The 23,543-nt window shown below is 34.3% G+C and overlaps 1 long non-coding RNA gene across 1 annotated transcript in view; it reads left to right on the top strand.

Moving 5' to 3' along the window:
* LOC128314498 (uncharacterized) overlaps positions 1-22,652 on the top strand; it is a 143,637-nt gene extending 120,985 nt beyond the window's left edge. Inside the window, exons 5-6 of the long non-coding RNA XR_008296215.1 lie at positions 756-830; positions 22,528-22,652. This is a non-coding gene — a long non-coding RNA (uncharacterized LOC128314498). The remainder of the gene's footprint in view (positions 1-755; positions 831-22,527) is intronic.
* The last annotated feature ends 891 nt before the right edge of the window (positions 22,653-23,543 follow it).

Genomic DNA, 23,543 nt, shown 5'->3' with positions numbered 1-23,543 from the left:
TACTCTGTTACCATACCAGTAACTCTAAAATTTTGATTAATGATGAAAAACTCATTCCCTTTTTTTGACTTTGTATTAACATATTTGCTAGCTTTCAATTTTCCATTTCTCAAGACAATGCCTCAAGCTTTAATACATTATTCAGCTTTATATTTTCCAATATGAAATCTTGCTACCACAATTTTCCTAAATATATAGTTAACTCTCAAATATTCACTCAAATACGAAGCCCAGTGAGGTGTGCAATGTAATATGGGTAGATAAGATTAAAATCCTGACTCTAAACACTTTTCCATTTATATTTAAAAAAAATTTTTTTTAATGTTTATTTTTGAGACAGAGAGAGACAGAGCATGAACGGGGGAGGGTCAGAGAGAGGGAGACACAGAATCCGAAGCAGGCTCCAGGCTCTGAGCTGTCAGCACAGAGCCCGACGCGGGGCTCGAACTCACGGACTGTGAGATCATGACCTGAGCCGAAGTTGGACACTTAACCGACTGAGCCACCCAGGCGCCCCTTACATTTATATTTAAATATGTATATATTTTTCTGTTTTTTCACATTCATTCAAAGCAGATAAATAACAAGTAAAGTAATCCACATTGAAGAACTAATAGAAGATTTATTGCACTCCATCTGGTTTCCTGTTGCTCTCCCTTACCCAACGCTTACATGAATGTTATTTTGCATAGGAAATGAGCTACTTTTCTCTCTGTCTGGTGCAACATTTTTTCTCTTTAAAATGTTCTCTACAGGTAGTTATAAGGAGCTTTTAAGTACAGGAAGTAAACAGAGCACATCAAGAAGTCAAGACGTTTTAACTGCATTTAGTGAGTAACATAGATATTAATAAATTCAGTATTTTGGTAGAATTGCTTTGTCATACTTGAAAATAGACTGTATTCCATTTTCTTAACTGCATAAAATCCCAATAGAAAGTGAAGCAAGCTGAAAGAAATGTACTATATAGCTTCAAAAGTAAGGTGCACATTGAGTTAAAACCTAATGAGATTCAATTCTAGAATTTGGAGGATAATGGAGCCAAAAAACAATCAAGTGTATTATACATTTCACTGTTGTTTTTCCTAAGATAGTTTGCTTCAATTATGAGTCCATTTGGTGCATCTATAAAAATCCACCAGCAGGGCTCTCCCTTGCATTATAATTTAGAAACAAATAATTTATTTTTTTATTTCCTTGGAAGACAATGTAACTCCTGAAAGCCCTAAAAAAACTAAATATATTGAATTTCAAAGTGAATGACTAATGTTTACAACATTATACTTGCTTGTGCTATTTTTGGTCAATTCATCATTAATCTAGTAGTGTTATAAATATGTTATTTAATATTAAAATCTGTATTTTTTCTTTTAGTTTAAAAAGAATAATAGATCAAAAATGTACACACAAAAGTTTGTAACATTATTAAATGAAAATTGAAAAGAATGCCCATATTTATGGCTAGCTGTTAATCTTTTGAGCATGTTGTTATTTTCATCATGAAACTAAAAACTTCACACTAAATTGTGTGTTTTTGCCTTTTTTTCTCTTTTGAGATAAAGTAATGGGCTTACTCATTTCTCTTATGACAAAATGATTAGTCATGTGTTCAAATCACTGTGTAATACCTGGGTAATAACAACATATAATGGAAAAATGAATTATGGAAAAAAGTCTGACAGTGAAGTCAAAATAACCTTGTCATTTGACTCGGCCTATAGTATCTCATTGGAGTTATTCTACTTGCACTAAGCTTCATAGCCTTACATGGGTTTTTGTTGTCTCCTATATTTTCAGAGAGTTTCTCCTTGCTGGGAAATATATTTATATTTCATCCTTTGGAGCCCAATCACTTGACTGACTCTTTCAATATCATAACTCCATTATTTCCAAGAGTGAAAAATATTTATTTTATGTCATAATTACATAGAGTCATTTCATATATTTTACATAGCTGGTGAATTATAAATTGGTCTCAAAGAGCCCTAGTTGAATATATCTTAAGACTAGATGTTGTAACAAGCAAACTGATAGATTATTTACCTACAATTCATGTGAGTACCTGAAGTTCTAAAGGGATAAGAACATATCATGATAAGGGAGCCTAAAAGGTTATGGATCTATGGCCAGACATTTATATGGTATCAATATATTCTGGGTAATGAAAGATGCTATCAACATCAGGGGATGTGTGAAAAGAAGTAATGGTTTTCAGAGTAGATTGATAATGTTATTCAGGTATGTATGTTAGAAATGAACCTAGTGCAGGGATTTTTATGTGATAGTTACTTTAGCTGTAGTCCACAAGGGCAATACATGGTGACAAATCAATGTGTCTTTGTTTCCATCTGTGTTGTCTCTGAACCGTTTATCAGTTCTGCTACTGAGAGACCGATCACATCTAGGAAAATGAGCCTATGGTAAAACATTTTCTCTTTTATGTGGGTAACACTTCTCTGCACTACAGATTCAGTGTGGTGCAAAGAATTAGCTTGAATGTAAAAAATAACTCACTATCAAATATGCTGAAATTCAGGCAATTACATTTGTATACATCTTTTTAGTTTAAAAAGACAAATATAATGCATTTAAATAAATTGCACAAATGGAAGATAATAAATGGGCAATAAATAATAAATTTAAACAAACAATAAATTTAAATAAACATTTGAAATAATAATGTATGGACCTTCCTTGAAGATTACGTTTTAAATTTTGGCTAAGCAAAATGAATAATTCAAAGTTGTGTACCTGTGGGGCGCCTGGGAGTCTCAGTTGGTTAAGCATCTGACTTCAGCTCAGGTCATGATCTAGCTGTTCATTGAGTTGGAGACCCCCCATCGGGCTCTGTGCTGACAGCTCAGAGCCTGGAGCCTGTTTTGGATTCTGTGTCTCCCTCTCTCTCTCTCTGCCCCCCCGCCTTCACTCTGTCTCTGCCTCTCTCAAAAATAAATAAACATTTAAAAATTTAATAACAAATTTGTGTACTTGTAATTTGCTTAGGGTGTTTGCGATAGTCATGCAGAACAGTCATGTATTTGGATGGACTTTGCAGTGCTCTTTTCTAGTGCATAAAGTGCACTAAAATAGGATGAAAGGCAATGTGTTAATGGACTTTATAGTAGATACCAAAGCTACCTCCCCACTCCTTTTCACAATCATTTTAATCTCTTACCTATAACAATGATATATAGTAATCAACAATTACCCAACCATTAAATTCTTATGCTTAAGAATTTTATTGTGATTGGATTGATGGCTGTGGGAAGATAAATGAACAGATTATAAAAGTGTTAGCAGTTCAAACAAGAGGCTGTATCATCTTCAAGAGTTAGAGAATGTCTTCATAGTACACAAATTTCAGCATGGAAAGAAATCTTAAAATTCATCTAGGAAGATTGTTTGTTACCTTTTCAGAAATTCCACCCCTGTTCCCTAGAAATGTCTACCTCAGGCTCAGCCAACATCTAAATTTATACTTTTTTGATCATATATGTCTGTACTGTTCATGCAATATCCCTTAGCCACATGTTGCTATTTAAATTATTTAAATGAATCAAATTGAAATGAAATTTAAAATTCTGTTCCTTTGTCATACTAGGCTACTTTCAAGTGTATAATAGTCACGTGCAGCTGGTGCTGGCATATTGAATGGTGCTGATATGGAAGAATAATTCTTTTATATGGAACCCTTTCATAGATCTCCTTCAGGCTTTTCCAACTTAAGCGTCCTGAATTTATTTCAGCTATGCCTTTTGCCCTCAACTACCGGCCCTTCACTTGTGAATATAATTTTCATGAGCCACTGTTAACTTGAATTCCTTATAGGAATTTCACCTCTACTAGCCTGCAATGCTTCTAGTCTTTGTTATTTCATTCAATGGAAATCATTCATACAGTTGCTCTAACCATGATCATCAGTAGTATTCTTGATTACCCACTGTCTCTCACATTGAGAAGTTCTGCCATTTCTAGTTGCAAAATAAATATGGCAGGTCTATCCTTTCTCTTGTTTACATGGCCATGGACCCCCATCTAGTTCAAGCCACCATCATCTCTAGGTCTGAATGAATATAACGTTTTTTTTTTTTAAATCTCTCTATGTATATTCTTGCCCTCTAAACCATTTTTTTGCATATTAGCTATTATAAGCATTAAAGATAAAAGTCACAACCCGCATCATCCTTGTGTTCTTGTGTAATCCACTATTTATTATCTTTGAAGCATAGCATATTATTCCATTAAGAAAACGTATGCAATGAACTGGTTGCAAGAAACATATCATAGTGGTTAAGAAAGAAGGCCCTCTATAAGCCTGATTAGTTTAGAATCCTGACTTACTGGCAATGTGATTTTGAAGAACTTACTTAACTCCTGTCCCTCCAACTCATTCCCTCCTTGTCAAATACAGATAGGAACAGTTCCTTTCTCAAAAGATTGTTGTGAGGCATAAATGAATTGATTTAGAATAGTAGCTGACATGTAATAATTTCTCAGGAAATATTCAATATTATTCTTGCCAGAAGAAAAAGGCACAACATTATTCTCACTTATGCATACTCATTGCATTGTAGACTCAATGCCTACCCTCTGTTTAGTTTCTTTAACCTACTAAGTTTTTTACCAACTCCAGATTTTCACTCAGAGCCTGAAATGCTCTCCCTTGTTTTCCCCAAACTGGCTTATGCTCAGTCTCATTTGGCTGATTGTTACCTTCTCAGTATACACTACATTGAAATTCTAGGTTTGTATCTATCAGACTCTAAAATGATTTCATTTGATTACTTTCTAATCATTATCAGTATGTTCAATTAATTTTTTACCTATTTTCTTGCTAGGTGTCTGCGGTTCTCCCTTGTTCACATCTATTCTTTGACGCCTCATAGGTCATAGGTCATAATAAAAACTAATTGACTTATTCAATGCAAGCATGAATTAATGACTATTTATAAACCCAAATTTTAAGCATATCATGACCAGAACACAAGACAGTGGTACAAAAGTATTTTTACTCATTCTACAAGTTATTTTGTATAACAATATCACACTTTTTTGAGTATTTATTTATAGTGAGCTTATTCTGAATCAAAATCTTTGTCTATTTTTTTTTACACATGTGCAACATAATTTTGGGTTTGAGGTTTAGTGTCTTCTTTAAAAAATTTTTTTAGCGTATTATTTATTTTTGAGACAGAGAGAGACAGAGCATGAACAGGGGAGGGTCAGCGAGAGGGAAACACAGAATCTGAAACAGGCTCCAGGCTCCGAGCTGTCAGCACAGAGCCCGACGCGGGGCTTGAACTCACAGACCGCGAGATCATGACCTGAGCTGAAGTCGGCCGCTTAACCGACTGAGCCACCCAGGTGCCCCTAGTGTCTTCTTTAAAGAAGATATTACTAAAGTTCATCTCATGGGACTAAAGCTATTGATGTATTTCATAAACTTGGTAATCATTTTCAGAATACAGTATTTGATATTTTTTGATAGATAGGCAAGAAATGACGTGTTAGCATTTCAAATATGAATATCTGCTAATAAATGGATAGTATTGGTGTGTAAGTGCTTATTTTCTCACGTGGAGTTGATGATATTTTGATTCACAACTTAGTGTCAAACTCACATATCTACCTATTTGCAGACAGAGAGCTAGAATCAGTAGATTTCAGAAACCTTGCAGAATAGCTTGCAGAATAGCTCCCAATGAGGTTGCTTATTACATAGAAACAGGAAAATGAGTTCCATCAGCCCAGGCTCAGTCAAGTAAAAAGGTGTTAAAATAAAAATTACAGAGTTAGCAGCTTATGCTATCTTAACCTCAAAGACCAGTAAGATATCCTTGTGAATTGTTAGATATGTGACTTCTCTTGTGTGGAGGCTAGAATAAGCAGTAGGTGAATTCCCATTCACTCTGGTCTTTACAGGGAGTAGAATAGAATGACATTGGATATATGAGAGGGGGAATTAAAACATCTTTTTTCCATCACTTAAAGTCATTCTTAAATATCATCCCTAATTAAAAAAATACATATATTGCTTCTTCCCTCGCTATAGTTTACCATTTTCTCTCTGATATACATTATTTCAGATATCCACCACAAAAATAAAATGTCTTTATATGAGATCATTTTTTAAAAGCAAGGATTTATGTATAGGCTGAGAATAGTGTGAGATAACCAGGCCTTAGGAAAAATTGAAAACCTTCTAGTTGCATAGTGCAAAAGTTAATAAAGAGAGAAAGATGTGGAAGGAGATTGAGGACTGTGGATTCAGACTACGGGTGATTAAGCTAGTTGGTGTAAAAGATACCACACCAGAATGATGAACTGAGTGACCAGATATATCAAGCTACTTTCAACTGAACTGCCCCACTAATGAAAATGGACATAGGGGGCGCCTGGGTGGCGCAGTCGGTTAAGCGTCCGACTTCAGCCAGGTCACGATCTCGTGGTCCGTGAGTTCGAGCCCCGCGTCAGGCTCTGGGCTGATGGCTCAGAGCCTGGAGCCTGTTTCCGATTCTGTGTCTCCCTCTCTCTCTGCCCCTCCCCCGTTCATGCTCTGTCTCTCTCTGTCCCAAAAATAAATAAACGTTGAAAAAAAAAATTAAAAAAAAAAAGAAAATGGACATAGGCTCTGGCTGTTGTTTTCTTATAAAAATAATAATCAACCATGAAAATATTTTGAAGCTCCATTTCATTTTTAACAGTGAAAGTAGCCTCAGGACATTTTTATGCAATTGTTGATTATGCTCATTGAAAAAAAAAAACACAGCAATTTGTAACTGAAATTATCTGTATCTGTATTTGATATTTTTAATGGTACAAGAGGTATTCACTAAATCATTATCTTATAACACTTGAATAAAGCAAATTAGATAAAATTTTAATAGGGAAAGTGGCACATCAAAAATGACACTAAATAATTTTCATTCTAGATCAAATATAAACAAATACAATAGAGTCTTGGAAGTGAGCTTAATCATTTCAGATATCAAGGCTTCATTATGATCTTTAAACATGTTACATGCTGTGGCTATCAAATTAAGTTGTACATCAGAATCCACATTGTTCTAGAGGTTACACATAAAGCTTTGTAAAACTTTGATTGTGGTTCTCACCATTTAATATTTAAGACAGCATGCAGTACCAAACTGAGTAAAATCACTGAACAGAAAAGATTGAAAAGATTAATATCAAATAAACTTCATCAGGCATACTGATGACAAATAGCTATTACAAAAATATTACAAAATGCTTTTAGAATTTTTATATATTCTATTTAATTCATTTCTCTGGATAATATCAATATTGCTACCTTGCAGAGTATCATTTTGTAAATCAAGAAAGTAATGCTTTATGTAATCCAATATAAACTATTGAGTTTATTCTTAAATATGTATTTAAAAGTTTTTAAATAGTTTTATTATAAACAGTATAGTAGGTATGAATATGAGTAAAATATGTCCCTAAATTCAGTGAACTAAGTCTAGTAGGGAAGTGCAGGAGCAGGATGAACACCATTTTATTATATTTCATGTTATCATTTAATGTTAAACATATGACATATTTATTATTATTTCAATCATAGCCAAGAAAAATTAATCTCAGAGAAAGTACTTGACTTACTTAAAATTCCAGTTGGTTTGAAAATATGGAAACAGAATTTGATTCCATATGTGCCTTGGTCTAAGGCATATGTTCTTTGAACTGTATTACATAGCCATCCACAAAGCCAAGGCTTATATCTCTATCAGCTAAAAGCATATGACATATAAGCAGATACTCAGTTTAAAATGAAATAGAGAGGCAAGGGAAAAGTTTCTTCTCTTCAGATAGAGCAGAAGAAACTTGGTGCCATCATGACTGAGGAAGGCTTAAGAGCTGCTAATCAGGAAGTTGGGCAATAAAGGATATGTGGAATTTTAGTAGGTAGAACTGATAAGAAAGCCACTTCTGGAGGGGTAGGAAGTACATGGGAAAGAAACATGCCTTCCTTAAATATATTCTAGATATTTTCTGTGACGAACATTTTAATAACAGATTTTCTATGAGATGATGCTTTTATGCTTATATGAAAGTCATTTACCTGCTCTATGGGGGCACTACCTGCATAAATAATGCAATACTCAATGGCTAAAGTTTGTACCAGTTGTATTTCATATAATTGTTGATCAGATAGAAAACGAATCCTTGCCTAGTAGACTTACCTTCTAGGGTGGTCATGTTCTTCTATTTCTTAAGCTTTGGAAGAAAATGGTTTAACTTCTACAGCAATACCTATCGGAGCCAGTTTGTACAATATTGATAGAGGTAGAAAATCTAATTTTCAGATTTTGGATTATAATATCTTGAAGGGTAGAGAAATCTGATTGTGTAATAGCGGGTTAGTTTATTAGAGGTAAAGTGGTTGGCTTATATTAAATAAATTTTCCAGACCTCAAACTCAATACCAACTTTACAACTTGCTTTTCTCATTTGATAAAATATCATGGGTATTCTTTCAAGTTGATTAATATAGAGATTATTCATTTTTGAAGTAGATGTGTAGACTTTTGTATTACAAATGAATGTCAATTAACTTATTTATTCTCTAACTAATGTATATTAATATTTATGTCTTTCTAAAAACTCCAAAATAATGGTGTAATAAATATTCTTATGACTATATTCTTATATATTAGGCTGGGGTTGAGTTGTGATAAATCTTCCAAAAGAAAAATTATGACTCAAAGCCTGCTTTATGCCTCAGGTTTTAAAATCATATGGTCATCTCAATAGATTCAGGAAAAGCATTTGACAAAATTCAACATCTTGTCATGATAAAAACTCTCAAAAACTGGGTATAGAGAAGCATATCTCAACATAATGAAGTCCATCTATGACAAGTCCAAAGCTAACATCATCCACAGTGTTGAAAAACTCAAAGCTTTTCCTTTCAGATCAAGAAAAAAACAAGGGTATCCGCTCTCACCTGTCCTAGTTGACATAGTACTGGAAATCATAACAGGAGCAATAGGGCAAGAAAAAGAAATACAAGTCAACCAATTAGAGAAGAAGAAATAAAAGCATCTGTTTGCAGATAACATGCTATTATATTAAGAAAATCCTAAACACTCCATTAAAAAACTGTTAAAATTAATATATGAATTCATTGTAGTTTCAGGACAGAAAACCAACATATGTAAATCAGTTGTGTTTATATATACCAAAAAGGAACTATCAGAAAAATAAATTAAGAACAAGTGTTGATGAGAATGTGGAAAAAAAGGAACCTCTTGCACTGTCGGTGGGAATGGAAAGAGGTACAGCCACTGGGGAAAACAGTATGGAGGTTCCTCAAAGTTAGAAATAAAACTACCCCTACAATCCAGTAATCACACTACAGGGTATTTGCCAAAAAAAAATACAAAAACACTAATCGAAAGGGATACACACACCCCTATGTTTATAGCAGCATTATTTACAAACGCCAAATCATGGAAGCAGGCCAAGTGTCCATTGATACATAAATGGATAGGGAAGATGTGGTATATGCACACCGTGGAATACTATTCAGCCATAAAAAGAATGAAATCTTGCCATTTGCAATGATGTGAATGGAGCAAGAGAGTATAATGCTAAGTGAAATAAGTCAGAGAAAGAAAAATACCATATGATTGTATTAATATGTGGAATTTAAGAAACAAAATAATGAGTAAAGGAAAATGAAGAAAGAGAGAATGAGACAGAGAGAGAAAGCAAGAAAAAGACTCTTAATTATAGAAAAGAAACTGATGGTTACCATAGGAGAGGTGGGTGGGATGATGGGTAAAGTAGTGATTGGTAATATCATCACAGCAAGGAATGCACTTGCTGTGATGAGCAGGAAGTGTTGTATGGAAGTGTTGAATCATTAAAATGTATACCTGAAACTAATATAACACTGTATATTAACTATACCAAAATTTAAAAAAAATTAAAAAGAAAAAAAAACAAAAAGAAATTAAGAAAACAATCACATTTACAATAGGATCATGAAGAAAAAAACAAAAAACAAAAAACTAAGGAATAAATTTAACCAAGGAACTAAAAGTTCTGTGCCTTGAAATTATAAAACATTGACAAAAAAAAGTAAGAAGGTGCAATAAATGCGGAGGTATTCTGTGTTCATGGGTTTGAAGAATTAATATTGTTCAGATGTCCATTCTATCCAAAGTGACCTACAGATTCAGTGCAATCTCTACCAAAATTTAAATGCCATTTTTCACAGACAAAGAAAAAAAATAGAATTGGTATAAAACCATAGAACCACAATGAGATATCACCTCATACCTGTTAAGATGACTATTAATAGAAAAAAATAACAAATGTTGGCAAAGAGGTGGAGAAAAGGGAACCCTGGTCTATTGTTGGTGAGAATGTAAACTGGTACATCCACTATGGAAAACAGAATGGCGTTTTGCAAGAAATTAAAGTTGATCCAGCAATCCTACTTCTGAGCATATATCTAAAGGTCATGAAATCACTATCTTGAAGAGATATCTGTACATCTATGTTCATTGCAGCATTATTCAGAATAGCAAGGTATGGAAATAGCGGATTAATGGATAAAGAAAATCTGATAGACAATAGAATAATATTCAATCCTAAAACAAAATGGAAACCCTGCCAGCTGTGACAATATGGACAAACTTGGAGGATATTATGCTAAGTAAAATAAGACGGCAAAGAAAGACAAATATGGTCTGGAATCACCTGTATGTGAATCTTAGAAAAAATTGAATGGTGAAAGAGAGTGTAGAAAAGTAGTTGCCAGGGCTGGTATTTGGGGGAAATAGAGGAATGTACAGCAGCACAAAATTTCAGTTATAAGTTGAATAAGTTCTGAGGTCTAATGTATAACATAATAACTATAATTGATAATACTCTATCATATAATTAAAATTTGTGAAATAGGCTTAAGTATTGTCACAAAGAAAAAGGAAATTAAATAATCCACACATTCAACTCGAAGTAAGATGAATAAAGAAAATGGAATATTAATGAAATTGAGCTCAGATTATAACCAAACTAAAAATAATCAATAATGAATAAAGAATATGTAAGACAAACATACCCTCCCCCCAAAAAACCCTGCTTAAAACATCATTGAATTAGGAAAAAAAAAACCTCTAAAAAGTGTGTTCAAAATATTTTTTTTAAATTGAAGGCACACTTAAATAATATTTTGGATAAAAACAGTAAGGCTGGTTGAATGAAAGCAGGTGACAAGAGCTGAAAGATTTGCTTTGGTGCTTTTCACCTGGATTTTACTTTCAACTCAGTCTCTTAATACCTGTATGATATGTAAGTTAGCCACTCTATGTGTTAACTTTTTCATGTGTAAAGTGGATTTGCAACATTACCTAACTCTTGAAACTTGTGTGAATATTACATCATTTAAATGCTTAATACTTATCTCATGTAAATAAACTAATATAAGTACTCAATAACTATAAGCTAACATGATCTAAATGGAAAACCAAAATAGAATATTTTCACTAACAAATTTAAAATCCTAAGTTAAATAGACACTTTTCTAGGAAAAATATAAATTTTGAAATTTAATTCAAGGTAAATTGGCCACTTGCTATGAAACAATAAACTTTAAAAAAACTGAAGATATGGATTAGGAAGGATATTTATAAAGCCATGAAGTTTTATAGTATATTGTTCCAAGATTTAAGAAATAGAAAATTCTTATTTTATATAAAGTCATTGAGACTAATATAACCCTGATATTGGAATATTATTTATATACATTAATTTATCTTTCAAAGAGTCATAGGACTCTAAAGTGCATTATTTTGAAATGTCTCCCTTTTTGAAATAATCATGTTTCCATCTTGGACTTCAAAGTATTTGATTAGACTTGATAACAAAAATAATAGGCTTAATTTGATACTCATAATAAACATGTATTTATAATAAAAATGTAAACATAATAGTAAAATAGGGCTTAGTCCAAACTTATTCTATTTTTTAATCTCAATCATTTATTTTTTAAGAACAAAGATCTGAAACAGAAGAAGTAGCTTTGTTTGACAAACAGGATTTTGGGTCCTCAAATATGAGGAATTTGAAGGACTAAACTTACTTTTACTAACCTTCTGGAGTGAACTCTGGGTATAACTCTTAATGAGTCTGTGTTTCATATTTGTGACTTTTCTTTCCCTAGTTAGATTGATCAGTTCCTCAAAAAGATAAATCTTGTTAGATACTACCTTGATTTTATGAGAAATGCAAATAGAAAATGTTCTGCTAGGTAAACAGTGTAGCTTTTAAAGTGTCAGATCAGATTATTAGAACTAGTTTCTCAATATAATGACTTCCATGTTTGTAATCACCTTCAAGTAGTTTAAACTCTTTAAAATTCTAAAGTTTTAACATTGAAATTTTGTTCTGAACCAAATTGCTTTCTCTTTTCATTCAAATAAATACCTATGGGACTACTTTTTTTCACTGCTACCTTTGAATGTTGTCTTTGTTCTCATGAGCAATTTTGTTTGCCTTATTTCACAGCTTATACACAATTTTCAGCATCTTTCAGCGAAATGTTTAGTTTCTAACTTCCATGATTACATTCCATTCAGTTTAAAACAGACGATTGACTTACTGATTGTTTTATTTCTTTTTCCAAACCTCCATTCAATTATCAGTAAAGAAAAAAAAAGTTTTTTAAAGCCCTAGATTTGAAATGAAGTAGAAACCAGGGATAAGCAGACAATAATGATAGATAATAATAATAATAGATAGATAGATAGATAGATAGATGATAGATAAATGCCCTCTCAATTAAAAAAAAAAAAACAACTATTAACATGTTTTTAAGGACCAGTACAAATTTCCTTTCTCAAGAGAAAAATTTCTTTTTATTGAAAGTATTCCCCTTTAATCTGCAAACAAATCATCAGTAGATCTGGTTAAAATTCTTTGAATTATATTTTATTTTCTAAGTGAAAAATACATAATTATATGCTCATATGGTATAATTTAAAACCATGTTAATCAAAGTGTGGTTCTTGAGCCATTATCATCATCATCTTCTGGGAACTTATGAAAATACAGAATCTCCTTTACTTACATAGAAAGAGTAAACATCTCAAGTCCTAAATGAATGTCACTGGAACCATTACCAATCTGTGCAAGAAATACTCTGTTTTCTTTTTTTCATTGTATACATTGTTAATTGTATCAACTTAATTCACACACATTTCATTTTGTCCCATAATTACTCCAAGTGCATCTAACTTGCTTCTTCCTGACTCTCAATCATTTGTGTCATATTCAGCTTCTATAATCATATCAATTCTCGCCCAACAAACTTTCAGTGATTATTGCTTACCGAATTAAATGACGCTCCTTTGTTTCACAGTTAAGATTTGTCATAATATGCCCCTCCGCTTTCCCTTTTCACATTATCTGTCACTCCTTGTTTACATATTCTACATTCCTGGTAATCGGACTGGTGTGTGTCTCTCAAACATGCATTATATTTTCCTTGCTTTCAGCTTCAATTTTTATGCCAGGAAAGAATTAAAGGAATGGTCCAATGGGGCAAAAAACTCAAAGAACACAAAAATGTCTTTAAAGTTGTACTTGAAGTTTGTCTCCTATTCCAGAAAAACATTGTATCTCAAAATACTAGAATATCTGTCAAATGAAAGTGATTTTCATACATTACAAGGAACCATGAAAAATCAGAAATATATAAAAAGATAATAATGGATAGGGAAGAATTTCATTTTTAAACTAGAGTCAAATATCTACACACAAATTGTAGTCCACTTCTATCATATTTGAAGAAATAATAGCAAGGGGATGACAGATATAATATACTTCAGAGTTAAATACTAAATTAGAAGTTTCTAAATAGTAAACATATACAATGAATATAGAGGTCATGAAAACATGGACAGGAGAATGGGTTTTAAACCATTTGGAAGTATTTCTTTCCTGGCATATTGTGTTCTAACATCTAGTAATTTAGATTCACATTTCTTTCTTTATAAGTGTGAATACAATTTTCTCTACTTTAAGAGATGCGATGAGCTTGTCTAGTGAAATATTCTTTATTTTGATCCTTCTAACACTCACACAACTTTCATGCATTGCACGTTAGCACCCCTTATCTCCTTTTGTGTGCCAGATTCAGATTTTCATACCTTGATTAGTGAAAGAATATTTTGAACTATGACACAATGCTGCTGCCAGCTGGCTGTAACAAATCAGTTTTGTCAAAGTCACCAACTTTGCATATCAGTATGGTGTGGTTTGGAATGACTTTTATTTCATTCTTTTCATGTAATTTTATAAAATGAGTGTAAAATAAAAACAAGTATAAAATTCTAATGTCAGTTTTTTTTTAATTTTTTAAAAATGTTTATTTTTAAAACTTTTTTTTAACGTTTATTTTTGAGACAGAGAGAGACAGAGCATGAATGGGGGAGGGGCAGAGAGAGAGGGAGACACAGAATCGGAAGCAGGCTCCAGGCTCCGACCATAAGCCCAGAGTCCGACGCGGGGCTCAAACTCACGGACCGCGAGATTGTGACCTGAGCCGAAGTCAGATGCCCAACCGACTGAGCCACCCAGGCGCCCCATAAAATGTTTATTTTTGAGAGAGAGACAGAGCATGAGCAGAGGAGGGTCAGAGAAAGAGGGAGACAGAATCTAGCTGTCAGCACAGAGCCCGAAGTGGGGCTCAAAGCCAAAAACCATGAGATCATGACCTGAGCCGAAGTCAGACACTTAACCGACTGAGCCACCCAGGCACCCCTAATGTCACTTTTTAAAGCATGGCTTATCTTTGTAACAGTAGAGCAAAATTAAAATTCTATTTGGCATGTGTAAAATTGTTAGCCTCCAATGGACAATTTTTGGACTTAAACTAGTTAACTATTAATTCAGTTGTGAAAAGAAAGTAATGAAATTAAGAAACAATATTGAGTTCTACAAAGAGAACATTAAAATAAATTCCATAGCAGCTGGTGTAATATTCAAACTTACTGTTTTTTTCTATATTGAAAACTCTGGGAAAAAAACACACTTAGAACATCACTTTTTATATAGTTGACATACACTGTTACCTTAGTATCAGGTATACAACACAGTGATTTAACGATTCTGTACATTACTCAGTGCTCACCACACTAAGTGTAGTTACCATCTGTCACCGTCACTATACAACATTATTACAATATTGTTGACTATATTCCCTATGCTGTCCTTTTCAACCCAGTGACTCACTTATTTAAAACTAAAGGTTTGTACCTCTTAATCTCCTTTTCCTGTTTCACCCATTCCCCTACCTCTTCCCTCTGGCAACCACGAGTTTGCTTCCTATATCTGTCTTTTTGGTTTTCTGTGTCTGTTCATTTGTTTTGTTTTTCAGATTCCACTTTAATATGTTGATTGACTCCGTTTTTCTGGAATTGATGATTTTATGATTAAGCAAAATGGAAGGTGGTGCTGTCAAAGTCTTGCCTTATTGATAGAATTATTTTCTGTCAGGAGCTCATGTGGCTTTTTGTTTTTAGCACTGATCCATATCTTCAGGCCAAGATTGACAAGAGTTTCTATGCAGTCATCAGAGTTCACTGTGGGTTTACTCTTATGTCCAAGTAGAACCTTCCAGGACCATTTTAATCCACCTTCTGCTACAGATCAGAGGCAACCGTTGTCTTTTGTGTCTGTGGCACCCAAAGCTTGGGATAGTTATTCTCCACCTTTACTGCAGTATAAGAATAGAAGTGACAAAGAGTATTATTTTCTCACAATTCCAGCAAAAGCAAATATTGCAACGTCTGAGTTTGTATTTAAAGTATTTAACTTTGTAACGCAGAAGAATAAATACAAAAAAGCCTCTAATTAAGAATATGGGGCCCCTGGGGGCCCCTGGGGACACCTGGATGGCTCAGTCAGTTAAGTGCCCAACTCTGTTCAGGTCATGATCTCACAGTTCATGGGATCAAGCCCTGCGTCAGTCTCTGTGCTGACAGCTCAGAGCCTGGAGCCTGCTTCGGATTCTGTGTCTCCCTCTCTCTGCCCCACACCTGCTCACATTCTGTCGGTCTCTCTCCCTCTCTCAAAAATAAATAAACATTAAATTAAAAAAAAAAGAATATGGGTCCCCTGGGTGGCTCAGTTGGTTAAGCTACCGACTCTTGATTTTGACTCAGGTCGTGATCTCAGTTTCTGAGATCCAGTCCTCTGTTGGCTGCACAAAACCTGCTTGGGATTCTCTCTCTCCCACTTTCTCTGTCCTTCCCCTACTCATGTTCTGTCTCTTTCTCTCAAAATAAATAAATAAACTTAAAAAAAAAAGAATATGTGACCCATGTAAAAAATTAACATGGTAAATAAAAATACACTATTTAAAGGACTAAATAATTTCAATAGGATTTCACCTAGTATTAAACTGACAACTCTTTGCAGAGTGTAGATACTCTATATATTTTTTCATGTCTATTCAGCACTGGCAAAGCAATTTCTCTTGTGCACTGCACTCTGGAGATATATATTTATGTACATATACACACATACCTATATCTGGATGTGTGTGTGTGTATGTGTGTATATATGTATATACACACACACATACATACATATATATTTATATGTATATTTGGAGTTCTTGAATTTTCTGAAAGCTTAGATTATATCATTAATAATATGTGGAAGAAAAATAATAACATCAGATATAACAGATAATTTGGAAAATATATTATGCCAGGTACTAAAGAAATTTCAGGGAGGATTCAAAATTACTAATTATTTGCATTGCTCCTATCTCCACTATATAATCCTATACTCCATGAGGTTATTTTCATAACATTTTCCTTTTAGTATTTTAAGATTTGAAGAAATTGATTCCTTTTAACAATCTCAACATGGCTTTGATATTTGAGGTAATCCAAAAGTAATTTCATTAGAAAATATTCTTGCATAGAACATAGCATTTTTCTTACATTTGTTTTTACCTTTGAATTTAGAGAAATCTAAATTACTTACTTTTTACTGGTATTTTGCAATTGACTAAATATCAATATAGCCTAGTTTTCAATCATGTTATGCTTTATACTTTTGAAAATCTTTATATAATCTAGTCAGTCATCGGAACATTCTGTTAATATGTAGTCTAAAGTATTTTAATATTGCTAAGCACCCATAGTATATATTTGCAAATGCTGAAAGTTTCTTATGACCTTTGTGAAAATTATAAAAATGATTATAAATGTCTCAACAACTAGACAGAACAAACAGCACTGGATTTTCCGGGAGTGTGATGTATAAGCCACAGAACATCTGTGCTATGAATGTTTAAAAACATATGAAATCTGCCTTCATGCAGCAAGCACCTAGGAAAGCCAAATACATAATGGTGGTTTTATGAAATATTTTGGTCCTAGTGCAAGGAAATTTTATCTTAATATAATAGAAAGCATGACAGATCTACAAAGCCCTGATAGGTGTATAACGGCATTCAGATCAGAATAGTGGTATTTGACTTGTTAAGGTCTCTGTGTGGCAATAATTGTGTTGCAAACAGACAAAAAATGATCAATATATTTTGGAGTTGATCTCAAGTAGTGTATTCTTGTCTCATATTAAAGAATCTTGTATATGTGTATTTAATAATATTTGAAGTACTCATCATATTAGCTGTTTTTTTTTTCTTTCCCGTTTCTTATAAATCACCTATTGGTATGCTTTAGCATGTTCATAAATTAAGAGGAAAGTTCCTAGAAAGTAGCAAATTCTTCTATGCCTCTCCCCTGTTTTTTTCTTTATTTTACATAATTTAGTATTTCTTAGATATCAGTTAGATAGTGTGACACACTCACTAATACTTGACTTTAAACTGAGGAAATGGCTGGGGCGCCTGGGTGGCTCAGTTGTTTGAGCTTCCGACTTCGGCTCAGGTCATGATCTCACAGTTCGTGGGTTCGAGCCCCGCATCGGGCTCTGTGCTGACAGCTCAGAGCTCAGAGCCCGGAGCCTGCTTCCGATTCTGTGTCTCCCTCTCTCTCTGCCCCTCCCCCACTCACACTCTGTCTCTCTCTCCTTCAAGAATAAATAAACATTAAAAAAAATTAAAACAAAAATAAACTGAGGAAATGGCTTTATACATAAACGATATTGTTAATGAAGGGGAATGATTTTGCTGCTTAAATTTCTGTATTTTGCAATTTTCTGTTACACAAGTTTAAAAATTGCATTAGGATTTCCAACAGTGCCTGACTCTTGAAGGAAATGTAGAATTTTGTGAATTAATTATTAATCATAATTTTTTGTAAGAACTATTGGACACAGACATTATTTTCAATACATTTTTTTAAAAGTTTTATTTATTTTGAGAGAGATGACGTGTGCACATGCATGAGTAGTGGTGGAGCAGTGAGAGAGGAAGATAGAGAATCCCAAGCAGGTATCATGCTCAGCACAGAGCCCAGCTTGGGGCTTGATCCCAGGAACTGTGAGATCATGACCTGAGCCAAAATCAAGAGTTGCACACTTAATCCACTGAGCCACTCAGGCACCTCTAGATGTAGATATTCTTAGACAGTATCCATATAGGCATGTGAAAAGCTTATATAAATAATAGATAGCCATAGTTAGCAATGAACATTGCTCCATAAAAACACAAACGCTCTGTCCTCTAATTTCACAAAAGCAAATTAAAACCAGTATTAATTCATTAATATATGATATGCCACGTCCAGTGCTAAGCCTATTACATCATGTATGTCCATAAGAAATTTCTAAGTAACAATTATTATCTCACTTTTCTATATCATAAAACCGAGTCTTCAAAAGGTATGTAACTTGATGAAGGTGTGCATAACTAGAAAGTGGCCAGGCTGTGGTGGGACCCAAGTCATCTGACTGTAGATGTAAAGTTCTCACCCATGTTCTACTGACGATTAGACAGCTAATAATAATACCAATTCTCAGGGACTGCATTTCCCTTTTACTTTCAACACATTTTCATGCATACAAGATGTGTTCCATTGTTCTCTGATTTTGAATGGAAACATGAATAACACGGGAGAAAATTTTCACACTGTTTCCAATTGTGCTTCTCACATAGAAACTGACAGAAAGAAGGATTTTATCACATTATGATCAGTCACACTTGCAAATGCCATTTGAAGTGTCAGTGAAAATGTCTGCTCTTTCTGCTGTGCTTTTGGATGACTTATCTCTGTCATTTAATTTTAAAAAGCAAATATTTTGAACTATACAAATATTTCTGTTTATATATAAGCATAACAGAAAAAATCATGAATCAACATCTTTCTTTGCAGGATATAAATCATATTATCCTCAATTAAAGTTTCAAAATCTGCCACAGTTTAGTGAACTTGTGTAATTTAGATTCTTTAATTAAATTTTATTGAGTGTAATTTTGTCTTCATCTGTATAAGTGAAACAAAAGGAAGATCTGAGGTTTGAGGAGTAGAAAAGGGTTTAAAAAAGCAGAAATAACTATATCTCCATTTAGTTTCCTGGTAAAAATATTTGAGCAAGTTTTTTCCCACAGAACAGAATTAAAAATGCATATACTCAAAATATTATGATTATTTCAACTTCCTGAAGAAGTTTTAGGAACAAAGAATAGACAACTAGAATAGACAATATGCCAAATTTCACTAATTCTAAACTATACCTGTGTGTGCATGTGTATATGTGTTTAACTGCTGAGAACATTAGCAGCTTTGCTAAACTATATTCCTCTTTCTCATTCCAAGTGAGACATAAAATTATTTGCACTCCTTAATGGTTGCCATGATATTCTTGTGATGGCTGGAAGCTTGCATTTGTATAGATGCAATACCTTTGCATTGTTTTTCATTTCTTAGGGGAAAAGGGAAGGCAGAGTAGATCATTGTGTTGGTCACTGAAACTATCTCCAAAATGTTTTAATTATTACCAACAAAGCACCTTACTTTAATTCACAATATTTATTCATTCAATATAATACAGTTTAACAAATCTAGATTGCTTCCTGTGTTCAAAGAGAGGCATGATTGCAGCCTTGTTTTCACCCACCTAGGTAATGAACTTTAAGATATTTATCTACTCAGGGCGCCTGGGTGGCTCAGTAGGCTAAGTGTCCCACTCTTGGTTTCGGTTCAGATCATGATCTCCCAGTTCATGAATTTGAGCCCGGTGTCCGGCTCAGTGCTGCTGGTGCAGAGACTGCTTGGGATTTTTCCCTCTTCCTCCCTCTCTGTCCCTCCCCTGCTCTCTCTGTCTCTCTGCCTCTCAAAATAAATAAGTAAACACTAAGAAAAAAAAAAGAAATATATCTAATTGTCACCTTAATATTCTGTAAGTAATTATTTAAATGTAATGTATTGGGTTATTTTATTTTATTGGAATATAAGGCATATCTTATACTGGCGTAATTTTCTGCTGTTTTCTAGAATTCATGTTCGTTTTCTTCAACTTCCCAATTGTACTAAATTGGCTCCCTTGACACATTTTAATGATGTTTACCTAAAGAAAAAAAAACACAAATTGGATATTGGAATAAATGACTTTTCCAAGCTTTAGGGAACCTCATTCCTATTTCAGATTGTTTTTGCTTCCTAATCGTGGATGATTTTAGGCTTGAATCAAATAGACAACTACCTATTTTGTTTAATTGGGAGATATCTTAGAAAAACCTCAACATTTAATTCACTTAATACCTACCATATATACACATTTCTAAATATTTCTTTCCCAGACCCAAACATATGTCTTCATTTCCTGTCATTTTCTTTGGATTTAGACATTCAATACAACAGCAGTTTCTATGTGAATTATGACTGCCAAATCATTGAGATCATTCTGTTTAGATGTCAGGGAGCAAAGGTACTTAGAAACTAGCCAACCCTTAGTGGAGAAACTTTTCTCTAATATCTATCTACACAGCCAGACCCACCTGGAGAAGAAGGTCATGCCTTTACAAGAGGTCAGAATATTCAGGGGAAAAGGGAGTTACTGAAAAAAATTAATGACAACATAGTAGAAAAAGTGAAGACAACTATATTTGGTAGAGAAATGGAGCCACTGGGCAGAAAATACGAAGATACTAGATCCAACAGTGGCTCCCAATACTGTCACTTTGAGCAATTCACAAAGGCCCTCTTAGATTATTACATAGGATGTTTGCCTATAGAAACTTTAAGGTTCTTTCCAATTCAGCAATTCTTAACATTTGATTTTAGAAATATATTTCTGCTTCTATTCTAAAAAATAATAACAAGGAAGGCAGAGAAGGGAGGAAATTATCCATCATTGATCCTGATTATACTATAACTACTAGTATTGAATTTTAATAATAATGAGGAGACAAATCACAACATATGCTGCGGCAGAAATAAGAGAGAAAAAAAAGAAAAATTTCCTAACACTCCAACATAAACTTACTGCTTTACTCAAGACACCACCAATAGCATCTTCCTTTTAAATGTTGTCAGGGGAGACTCTCATAGGTTTCTACTTTTCTACACAGCTGGGGATTATACAGAAAAGATTTATTTGGACAAAGTTAATTTGGCACATGTGATACCACCTGCTGTCTGTACTGTATATATTTTTTGCTTATTCTGAAATGGCTCTGATGTTATCATTTTGTCTTCAGGTACAGAAGGAAATAAAACACCCCTTACCACTACTCTCCTGCATTTGCCTTCCTCTTTTAAAAACACAGGGCCATAAAAAGATGATTTGCAAAACTGGAATGAAAGATCAGAATGTTATTTTTATTATGATGTTAATAATGTGCTTGCAAGGCATGCACTGCCTGCCATTATTACTGTTTGTTGTATAGAGCCTAAAAACCAACAACTGGTATTTGGTCCTTCATGAGATGATTCATCTAATCACTCATTACTGCCTCTTCCACTCCTAAAACCCATAAGCATATTATTACAATCAGTGGTGGTTAATTTTATGTCACCTTGAATGGGTTAAGAGATACCCAGGTAGCAGAGTGTTTCTGGATGAGATCAGCATCTGAATCAGAGCTCCTGCTTCTTCAACCCTTGGACTCCTGGTATTTAAACCAGGAACTCCTGGTTCTTAAGCCTTTGGACTTGGACTGATTTATACCAACATGTTTCCTAGTTCCAACCATGTAGATGGCAGAGTATGGAAATTCTTGGGGTCCATAACTGCCTAAGCCAATTTCTAAACAAATCTCTCTCTTTCTTTATTGGTTCTATTTCTCTGGAGAAACCTGTCTAATGTAACCAGGTTATTAATAAGCTTACGTTTTAAAATCACATAACCAACTTTTTAATAATGGGATTTTGCAATGGATAGTCTGTTCTCCAGGGGGAGAGGGGCACAGGGCATTATCAGCTACAAACATGAGCTCTGCTGTATTAAATTATCTATGTTCTGCTATCAGAGTGTGTACTCAGAAACTCTGAAGTTTGCTTTCTGTCAAGCTCTGGATTGACACTTGCTATTGCGGGAGTAACATATTTCCTTTTATTTGTCTTAATTTTACAGTTTAGAAGTTTTAAGGGATCACACCCGAGAAGTGAAAGAGGATACCTGGTGATCTTCAGAGGGACTCTTTTTGATAGGCTGTCCAGTTGCTTAGAAGAGGAGAGAGGATCTCCTCCAAACCAGAGGTTTGGGCACTCTTGACCTTGGCCCTACTGAGACCCAAGCTCTATGCCTGTGAATACTGCTTCCTCTTCCTCTGCTTATTGCTCTATGCGATTCCCAGCCTGTCCTCTAAACCCACTCATAGGTGTTTATCTTTGCCTTTTGCTTGATGACTTTTTAAAAATTATTTTTTAATGTTTATTTATTTTTGAGAGAGACAGATGAGTGTGAGCAGGGGAGGGGCAGAGAGAGAGGGAGACACGGAATCTGAAGCAGGCTCCAGGCTCCACGCTGTCAGCACAGAGCCCTACTTAGGGCTCAAACCCATGAACTGAAAGATCATGACCTGAGCTGGAGCCGGAAGCTTAACCGACTGAGCCACCCAGACTCCCCTTGCTTGATGACTTTTAATGATACTATTGTTGAATTTAGAGGACTCCATATTTTGTCTATAATATTCTCCTTCCACAGGGTTGCCATAAAGATGTGCCATTGAGATCTTATGAGGGAAGGGGTGTGGTTGATTCACAGTAACAACTGCCACCTCTAAAGATCCAGCACTATATTTCTGTTGGGATCCCACTTCCCCAGATGATTGCCGGACAATACCTGGGCATGCTCTCAGTGCTAGTGCTGGCCTGTTCCTGTAATTCGTGGAACAGGAACGTCTAACAGGGGATGTGGGCTGCGGACTCCCCATTGTCCTGGCAGAAACTTTCTTAAAACTACTGAGACCCTGTAACCTCACAATCCTCTTCTACCCTGCCATATCACAGGCCCATCCTATATTACACTCTGCAGGCTCTCTCCTCTGATGCCTGCTTCCTCCTTCGCTCTCTCCTTCACAGCCATTTCCCCCAATAAGTTGCTTGCATTTCTAATCCTGTCTCAGCATCTGTTTCTTGGTGAATCCA

Source organism: Acinonyx jubatus, chromosome A1 (genome assembly GCF_027475565.1).
Source record: "Acinonyx jubatus isolate Ajub_Pintada_27869175 chromosome A1, VMU_Ajub_asm_v1.0, whole genome shotgun sequence".
NCBI lineage: Eukaryota > Metazoa > Chordata > Mammalia > Carnivora > Felidae > Acinonyx > Acinonyx jubatus.
Note: the sequence above shows the minus strand (reverse complement) of the source record. Positions and strands in the feature narration are given on the sequence as shown.